The following is a 10237-nucleotide window of genomic DNA, read 5'->3' as shown; positions in this document are numbered from 1 at the left end:
ATTTAGAATTACTAATAATTTTAACTAAGATATTTGTTATTAGGGGTATTTTAGTAAATTTAAAAAATATTTAACTTTTAGTCATTAATATTTTAATTTGAATGATTAAGGTTAATTTTGACATATTACATAATATGACCAAGATATTTAAACTCAACCAAACAAAAATTTAGTCATTCCTAAGATTATTACATAATATTCCAATGTATTAAATTTTACAACCAAATATGGAAATCATATATTCCAAGTAATCTTATTTCTAAGAATATAATGCCTAGAAATGAGATTACTTGGTAATAAAATTTAATCTTTGAACCACACACACTCTTAGGAACATCCTTCACTTTGCACTCACACTCAAGGCATTTTCTGATGCACGTGAGACGTGCCTCACTTGAAACCCACGTCAATTGCTCCTCAAGGCCACTAAATTAAGCGCACATCCATCACAACAATTGACAAGACTCATCAAATTAATTGAAGCAAGGAAGGTCTTTAGTATTAATTAGTTTTTGAATTTGCATTTACTTGTAATTTGAATTTTATTTTTATTTAGAATAGGCTGTAAATAGAGGTTGAGAAATCCGCATTTGTACACTCCCCTCTGGGGACAAGGAAGGTCTTTAGTGTTAATTAGTTTTTGAATTTGCATTTACTTGTAATTTGAATTTTATTTTCATTTAGAATAGGCTATAAATAGAGGTTGAGTGTAAGAATCCACATTTTCACATAAAACCGTTTTAGAAATAATAATTTTAGTGTCCAAAATAGATTCAAAATTTAGAAGTTTTAATTTAAAAATATAAATGAGAAATTTGGTTTCAGTGAATTTTTCTGAGTTGGAAAATGTGTTTCTTTCGAAAAGTTTTTGTAAAAATGCGTACTGGCGCTTAAGTTGGTAGTATCGGCTCTAGTCTGTCTAGTACTACGTATTTTGGAAAATAATATTTAGAAAATTAGTTTATTATTTTAAAAAGGCAAAAATAATTTTAGAATCGAAAACCGGACACTAATCTTAAAGGTTTTGGCCCAAAGTCGGCCAAACGGACCAAAATTGCTAACGGGTTGGATTGGACCCAAATCGGACCCAAACTGGACCCAAGGTCCAACATATATAAGCTTATTTAATGAGCTTTGAACTCATTTTTCCAGCCCTAAGAGAGAGAGGGGCGCAGCTACCATGAGAGGAGAGGGAGAAGAGAAAACATTATTCACCATCACCTTCTTTTGCTTGTAACTTGAGCTATGGACCTCCGATTGACGAGCCGTTTGTGACCATGTTAAGCTCTTGATGAGCTATTCCTTTCTATCTAAAGAAATCTGGTAAGGGCTCGCATCTCACTCTCCAGTTTCGTGACCTAAGTTTTTGTGCATTTTTGGTTGGGGTTTTGAGCAAGTTTTGTGGTTTTGCTAGTTTAGGTGATCTCTAGTAGCAGGTAATTATTAGATTTTATCCCTAATCTCGTTGGATAAGGTAAGATTCCACTAAACCCTTGTGTTTAATTATTTTGTGTATCTTAGGTTTTGATTTTGATGATATATGTGTTGTTAGTGTGAGCCTTGGTGTTTGTTGGTGTTGGTTGAGGCTTTGGACTAAGCTTGGTGGCTTCGTTTTGGTGTTTGGTGCGTTTTGGAATCGGCCAAAGTATGGTTTCAATTTTCTTTATGTAATATGTAATGTTTCTGGACACTTAGGCTAGTTGACCCTAAGATAGGATTGAATATGTTGATGTTTGTGATATATGTTTGATAATGAGATTGAGAGAAATGTATGTGTTAGAGTAAGATGTGTGTTGAATATGAATGAGGATTTTTGTTGATGTTGTTAAAAATATTGATTATTGATGAATGTGTGAATTATTGTTTTTCGAGGAGTATTGTTGTTATTGTGGACGAATGATAATGGATATTAATGTGGTAGTGGTGTTGTGCAGAAGGGATTAGAATAATAATAATAATAATGATTATATGAATTGATTATGATTATTGGTATTTTAGTGATTATGGGGGGTTGATGATGAATGTTGAGATTTGTTTTGGTTGTTGAGGTTGTTGTTGGTTGATGATGATTATGAGGGTGAATTTATGATCGAATTTGGAAATTTTGGATTGGTAGTGAGATATGATGTAATGGCTTAGTAATTTAGGTGTGAACTTGAGGAGAATGATATGAAATGGTAAGATGTTGTATGTAGTAGTGGTTTATGATGGTTGGACATGGTTTGGTTTGGTTTTGAATTGAGAGATGGTTAAATTTGAGGATTTGAGGTTTTGGGTGAAAAAGAATTTTTGGTGAACTTTGTTTGATCATAACTTTTGCCTCAGTTTTCAAAATTTGTTGAATTTGGTTTATATTTGAAGCTTACTAAAAACTCTTCAAATTGATATAAAGTTTGTAAAATTTGGACTTTTGTAGAGGGAGTTATGATCATTCAAAGTTGGTGTTGAAAATCTGAAATTCTGCAGTTGTAGAATTTCAGGATTTCTGATATGTGCGCATGCACAGCCTTGTGCGCATGCACAACCCTGCAAAATGTTATTCTGTGCGGATGCACAGGCAGGAGAAATGGCTCTGGTAGCAGCGCTAGCATAGGTTGTGCGCGCACACATCAATGAAAAATTACGACCTGTGCAGACGCACAGACCTGTGCGCACGCACAAGTCGGGAAGGGTCGTCTGTTGGAGGTGCTCACACAGCTTGTGCGAGTGAACAAGCTTGTAAATTTTAATACTTGTGCGTATGCACACCCCTGTGCGTACGCACACTTTCAAAATCTTCCTGAGCATGCGCACACACACCCCTGTGCGGAGGCACACGCCCTGTTTCATAATTTTAAACTTTGTTTTCAACCATTTCACCTTCCCAACAAGGTTGTAAGCTTCTATAACAGCATTTTAAGGCTTTTGGGCTTAGATTTGAGTATGGGAATAAGGGAAATAGGCTAAGGATTTTAGTTGATGATTATATTGAAAAGTTAGAGAACGGAGGCTTAGGTTTCTAATGTATTGATGTTGAGTCTGGTTAAGAGAGAAGAAAGAGTAGTGAACTTGGAGAATGGATAAGGTTGATGGAATGGGAATAGTGGAAGTGTGTTATGAGGAGTGGCCTTTGAGATTGAATATGTAATTATACTATGCATTGTTCTCCGTCGTAGGAGCTGTGGCAGAATCTCGCCTATGTTCGGATGTGAGAGTTGAAGCTGGGCTTCTCACTCATACTTTTCGCACTAGAGGAAGGTGGTAGGGCACATCCCCTCGGAATATTTCCTTCTGAAAGGAGAAGGTGGTAGGGCGCTTATCCCTCGGAATTATTCCTCCTGAAAATGCGACTTCTCTCTGATTGCAAGGTGGTAGGGCACTAACCCACGAAATCATGCGACAACCAGAGGAAGGTGGTGGGGCACGCTCCCTCGGAATATTTCCCTCTGAAAGGAGAAGGCGGTAGGGCTCTCTCCCTCGGAATTTTTGTAAGGTGTGTATATGTGTAAGACCCAGAACTTTTAGAAAGTCTTATTATGATCAAGTCTCAAATCATATAGTTATTTATAGCCTTAATTTCGGAAATTATTTTATTAAAGATAATTAAGGCAAGTTTTTATTTATTGAATTTGAGATAAGTTATGATTATTATCCAATTTTATAATTATTGGATTATTTTCTATATTTATATTATAAAGTTGGCAGTTATGAAATAATATGAATTTTACATTATTTGGACTAAATAATTTATATTTTAGGATATTAATACTATTATTTTGGAAAATAGATAAATTAAGTATATTACTTCTAATTACTTGATTTGGACATTTTATTGAAAACAATTTGTAAAATTGAGGAGCAAATAGTATTTTCTATATACAATTAGTGTTAGATTTAATTTGGGTTTCAATTATTATATTATTTCTAATTTTAATTGAAATTACCAAATTACCCATAACCCTAATTTTCAAAATGATGAAACCCTAACCCAGTGACCCGTACCCGACCCAGTTCCCTTCACCCACACTCAGCAGCAGCAGCAGACCCTTACCCCTTTCATCCTTTTCAACGAGAAACAACAGCACACACTATTTCCTTTCCTTTTTCCATGAAAGGAAAGAATCAGAAGCAGAAAGGGAAAGATGTAGCAGAGTTACGATCAGGGGAGGGGATGAGCCGCGCTACTATCGCTGGTCACCTTGCCGCCGTGCTCAGATTGCGTCCAGCCCTCGTCACCGTCGCTCATCCTCACCACCGCCAGCTGCATTGTCCCCACCAAGCCGCCAAACCTGCCTCACTGCTGCGCCATCACGCCTCGCCGTCGATCCATCCCACTGCTACCACCGTCACAGAGAAAAGGCGTCGAAGAGGGGCAGAACTCGAGTCTCGTCGCCGCCGTCCATGGGGCCTCGAGCTGCGTCGCTATCACCGAAAAGAGGGGGAAGATGCGGGCTGGAGGAGTAAGATGAGTCCTTCTGTCTCCGTTGTTCTGGTCCGCTGAGAAAGGGAAGATGCTGCCTTTGTGCTTCACGTGTCACCGACGAGCACGGAGAAGAGGGACTGTGGCCGCGTCACTGCCGTTTGGGGGGGGCTGTGCTTGGCCGCCATTGTACCGCCCTGCTTCATTGTGGCTGAGCTTTGCCACTCCCTGTCCCTTTGCGCTTGTTATGTTGTTACGGGAATCGCTACAAGAAGAGGAGCAGGCTGAGTCACCGTGATTTGGGCTGCCAAGGAAGGTTCAGTGACTTCTGGGACCACCGCCGAAGCCTCGGGCCGAGCCTCTGCCGTCGGAGAACGCTCTGCCGGTAAGGGTTTTAAATTTGTGGTTTCGGTCATTTTGGGTTTCGAGAAGGTCTTGATGCTGTGCGGCTTTTATAGTTGATCCACCGGAGCTTCTGGCCGCCGCCGGAGCTGTTGCCAGGCCAGTTCGAAACCGCAGCTGCTTCATTTTGTTAATTCGGTGAGTATATTTGTTTTCGAAAGCTCTGCGTTAGTGTTCTGTTCTGTGCAATAAGGTATTTATGATGTTAATGGTTTTAGGAATTAGAATCCGGTTTGTTTATTCCGCTTGTAGCTGTTTCTGCTTTTGAGAGAGCAAGCAGAGTCGAGGTTTTGACTGCCGGTGATTTCGGGCTGAGTGAAAAGGAGTCAGTTAACGAGTTTGGGATATGGATTTGCAGTTTTGAGGTAGGGGCACTTTTCGAAAACTATATTTTATATATTGGAATTATTACATATGGATACTGATGTGAGAAAATGTGAATTTGGTGATTGTAGCAGCCTTATGTATTATTTGATTATCTCTAACGATTATGAATGTTTGTTTGGCTGAATTGTTGTGCGGCTTTGTGAAATGGAATATTTTTGAAGTTGATTCTTTAAAGATTTGAAATTTGAGTTTAATCCGTTGGGGATTGATTTGAGTTGAGTTGACTTTTTTGATAATGTGAAAAATAGAATACTCTTTGAAATTCAGCATGGTTTGCTTTAATTGACTTGGTTTTGATAAATGAATTGTTGCTGAACCATTTCTTTAAAGCTTTGGAAAGGAGTTTAATTGGTTGATAATGAATTGGTTTTGAAATGGTTTCCTTGAGATATGCAAATGAGGTGACTGTTGGATTTAGCCTGATTTTGAATTGATTTTGGATTTTGGACTGTTGAAAGGGCTTGAGGAACGGTTTAGTTGGGACCCGAACCAGGTGGCAAAGTCCAAGTTTTAGGGGAGGTGCTGTCGAAATTTCTATAAAAATCCTAAACTTTGTTTGAAAAGTTGTTTAAAAAGGTTTGGATTGAGAAATTGTACTATTTGAATTATAAAGAGAATATTTATGTTTTTGAGCTTAAATTATTTAAGTGAACCTTATGCCTTGAGTTCGACTTACTTAGAAATGAACTATTTTTACCATTTGAATCACTGAAGAAAAGAATGATGCTCTAATATTGATTTCAATATAAAAAGGAGCTTTCAGTGATTTTAAAGGAAACTAGACTTTTGACTGAATAATTAAGTTTGAGGCATTTTGGAAGAGGTTAGAAAAATGGGTTTCAAGAAGAAATCTGAAAGGGGTTTGATTCAAATGAACTGGTTCCGTTTCAAGTGAATTGATTTTGGACCGGGTTGGAACTTGTGATTTTGTATGATTCAGTTTTATTTACTTGAACCGAGAATCTAGGATTTTAAGAGTTTCAATGAATTTTAAGGAGTTGATATAGGTTGACCTTCCCTAAGGACTTGGGACTCTGCCGAGAAACCTTTGTTATAAAATTCCGTTGTTGGATGGGTGATTTTGGATATTTTAAAATAAATATTTAACTTTCCATGGTTTTGGAAGTTTCGGAAAGAGGATGCCAAGGGTGGCTTTGTTTTAAAAAGGGAACCTACCTTGATAAAAAGGGGCTTATGAGCCTGAGATGATTTGAGAATGGAAACTTTAAAGCCAAGGATGAAAATAGTTGAAACTTGATTTCAAAGTGAAATGAATTGAGAAAAAGTGATTTATGGCTTAAATGCCAATTTTATAAATTTGATGATGTTGAATGGTGGAAGTGTTATTTTGTTATGAGCCGGAATGGCTGTGTATGCTATTGAATTATGGATGATTGCCGAATGAGTTATGAGCCGTATGGCTGACTATGAATTATGAATTTAAGCCGGATGGTTGAGATGGATGTTGATCCATGGCTGAGAATGAATGCATATATGCTGAGATATTGATAATTGTGATTTTGCACTTCCACTTTCAGAGATACGAGTTTCCCTGGAAGAAAGAGTGGCTAGCCACCATGTGCTCCAGGTGGAGACTCGAGACTCTGCTGACCCTATGTCATAAGGGTGGCCGGGCACTATGAAAGTCCCGGATGAGCTCGCCCCCGTGAATATACACCAGTGAGGGTGTTGGATATGGATCATGATTATGATCAAGTTTATGTTGAGTATAACTCGAGTTGGGGATGCACGATAGAGGGACAGTCCAATGGTTAGCTACCAGGACTTGTCGGGTTGGTTCTATAACCAACAGATGATATCATCAGCCACTAGGACAGGCATGCGTCATATGCATCTATGTGACATTGTTTGGGTGTGCATATTGTACCTGGTTTGCCTTTGTGATTACTTGTGATTAACTGCTAATTGTTCTACTTGCTGTAATTGTTTGTTTGTGCTTGAGCCTTCCTACTTGTGTTTGTGAATGAAACTCTGTTGAATTGTGGTGGATTGGTTGCTGTTGGATTGTTTGGGCCTAAGGCCGTGATTGAAATGAGATGGACCGATGGTTGGTTTCGGTTTTGTGTTTCTGGTTTGGAAAAAAATATGAAAGGCTATTTTGGTTCAGCATAGATAAACCTTTTTGAAAGGCTTTCGAGTTTTTGAGAATTGAACGGTTCCTCTTTCAGAAAATATTTCAGATTTCTCTTTTATTGTAAACCGTTGTTTTTGAAAAGAGGCATAAGACGGTTATTAATCACTGGTACGGTTTATCTTCACGTATTCTATTATAGTAATTCCCAAAAACCCTCTACTGAGAACCCTTTCGAAGATGATGTTCTCACCCCCTATATTTTTTCCCTTTCAGGATATGGACTCAGAAGTCACGAATAGTTTATTTAGTTGTTGTTGAAATGCTCTGTATTGCTTTAGATTATTATTTATGGATGTACGTTGTATAGCAAAAGTATTTTTGGGAGCAGTATTGCGGTTTAAAGTTTTAAACAGACTCATATTTTAGTATTAAATAGTATAAATGTCGTCATAATGTCTGAGCTATCAGAGTAGCGCAGCTGGAAGCGTGAGCTTTGGTGGTTATGGTGTTACAATATGAATATTATCTGTGTTTTACTTGCTTGTATTAATTGTGATTGTCTGGTGCTGAGGAGGTTAGGTAGGCGGTGGTGATGGGATTGCACGGAGGGTAGGTTGGCGAAGGCTGTGGGATACAACGGTGTGACTAGTTTACTTAGAATTCTCCTAAGTTTAGATAACCCGGTTTATGGTTTAAGTTCTTTATTCATTTATTTCTAGGATTGAAGTCGGCATCCCAGAGCCTTACATCTTACATCATTGGGCACTGTTACCATACTAAGAACCTCTGGTTCTCATTCCATACTTTGTTGTTGTTTTCCAGATGCAGTTCGTAATCTAATTTGGTGAGATTGCAGATATGGTGACAGAGCGGAGTTTGGTTCCTCCTTGGTTTATTTCTAATTTACCTTATTATAGTTACTCTCAAATCTCTTTGTATTTTATTTTTATGGCCTTAGAGGCTTACTTGAGAGATAGGTTGTATAAGTTGTTTTAATTCCAAAACTCTGTATTTATCTATTTGTAACTAGTCTACTTAAACTCCGCAAGCTGCGGCTAGTTCCCTATGACCTATTATAATATTATATCTATATATGTTTTATTCTCTTGCATCTATATATTGTGTCTTGTGCTTTAGCTTCGTGTGAATGTTTCTGCGCTTTCGTAATTCTGTTTTTGAGTTCAATTCTCCATCAGGCTTCTAGAATATATTACTTCCTTCTATATATATATATATATATATATATATATATATATATATATATATATATATATATATAAGCCCTAGAATTGTCGTAACCTCTGATTAACCTTTGCTTTACGGCTAGAGGTAAAGCTTATGGTAATTAGGGTGTTACATTAAGAAAGCCGCATTTGTACACTCCCCTTTGGGGACTCCACTTCTCTTCCGTATCTCTTCTTCTCACTTTTCATTTCATTTTTCTTTTATTTTATAAGCGATGAGTGGCTAATCCTCTTTGTTGGGGAGATGAGCTCTATGAGTTTTCAATGAATTGATTATTGTGTTTCTTCTCCTCTAAGTCTTGTAATTCTTGTTCTAAGAAATAGCTTCATTCTTCAATCTAAAGAATTGAATCTATTGAAGAATAATTCAGTTCTCACTTGAATTTTGTGATTCTCCAAAAGGAAAGAATCATAGAATTGAGCTAAAAGTCTCTTTCTCATGATTCTTGTGATTTTGGGTGTGGAATTGATATGTGACATATAATCACCTACATTTGGATCATAAGAATTGTGTAGTAAGAATCAGAGAAGTACTTCACCTCTTTTTTTGAGAAATTGATCAAGAAATTGGCAATTGATTAAAAGAAATCAAATCACCATGATATTAAGGTTTGGTTCCTTAAGATTTGCCTGAGATCAAAATTGCATGAAAAAAGGTGAAGTAGCACACATTGATCCAGAGAGACCTATATCTCTAATCCTCAACAATTTCTTCATCTTAACCCCCCAATTCCTTTTAATTCTTGTAATTTAAGATTCACGTCATTTACTTTCTTGTTCTTAATTTATTGTCAATTATAAGCTTGTTTACATTTTTATTATTTAGTTGCTTCCTTTAATTCTTGCCTTTCACCCCTTCTTATCATTCTCTGTTTTAAACCGGTATTTAACTCTCGTCAACTCCCCAAGGGTGTGATTTCTCCCTTAGCCCAAGATCTTTTACCCTTGAGGTCAGATTCCAATTTTGCCAATTTATCTTCCAACTCCCTACGCCGTCTTACCTCTCGAATTCACGTTGTAGCTCTAGCTCAACCTCGAGCTGCTCTAGCCAGCCTTGATGTCCATGGACCAAACCCATTAGTTCTATCGCGTCTCTATTTCCTTAACCTCAAAGTCTATCGACTTTTGATCCCAGTCTTCATCCTCCTTAGTCGTTCCCATCTCTTCCTTTTTCGGTCCCTCTATTTCTTTTCGGAGGGATAATGAGTGCCCCATCATCGTTGATCTATTCTTTTTTTCTCGGTGTTCTGATTTGGATGTCGTGTATCCATCTTCTGGGTAATTATTCGCCATTGTTGGGTGTTAATCTCTAGGTTTCCGACAACAACGCCATTATTCTTATGGTTACTTGAATCTGGTGATTTGGGCCTGAACATGAGGTCCAAACTTCTTTTGTGATGATGCTGACATCTCCTTCGGTATGATGAGGTCGTCCAAATTCTTTGGGTGGGAATGGGAGTGTTACCAGCAACGGACTTCGATACTTAAGATAGCAAATATTTTAGGCAGGTTTTATGTAAGTTAAAGTTGAGAAATACTCGAGTTTGATAGGATATTTATAGTAGAAAAGATAAGTTATCGTTCTATAACTTATCAACATATCATGGTGGGTGGTTATTACTCCCCCTTTCATCTAGGGATTATTGAGATCTTCGTATTTGAATATATGAGCATGTTTGTAGGTGCAGTTAAAATACGCATATTAAGTCG

General features: G+C 37.5%; 1 long non-coding RNA gene across 3 annotated transcripts; it reads left to right on the top strand.

Moving 5' to 3' along the window:
• Positions 1-3979: 3979 nt before the first annotated feature.
• LOC112696737 (uncharacterized) lies at positions 3980-8398 on the top strand. 3 transcript variants are annotated; one of them, XR_003150862.3, is made up of 4 exons: positions 3980-4784; positions 4858-4939; positions 5020-5166; positions 8106-8398. It is a non-coding gene; the product is annotated as an uncharacterized lncRNA (long non-coding RNA). The 3 variants fall into 3 exon arrangements; XR_003150861.3 differs by having other exon boundaries at positions 8003-8398; XR_003150863.3 differs by having other exon boundaries at positions 7557-8398.
• The last annotated feature ends 1839 nt before the right edge of the window (positions 8399-10237 follow it).

Source organism: Arachis hypogaea, chromosome 6 (assembly GCF_003086295.3).
Source record: "Arachis hypogaea cultivar Tifrunner chromosome 6, arahy.Tifrunner.gnm2.J5K5, whole genome shotgun sequence".
NCBI lineage: Eukaryota > Viridiplantae > Streptophyta > Magnoliopsida > Fabales > Fabaceae > Arachis > Arachis hypogaea.
Note: the sequence above shows the minus strand (reverse complement) of the source record. Positions and strands in the feature narration are given on the sequence as shown.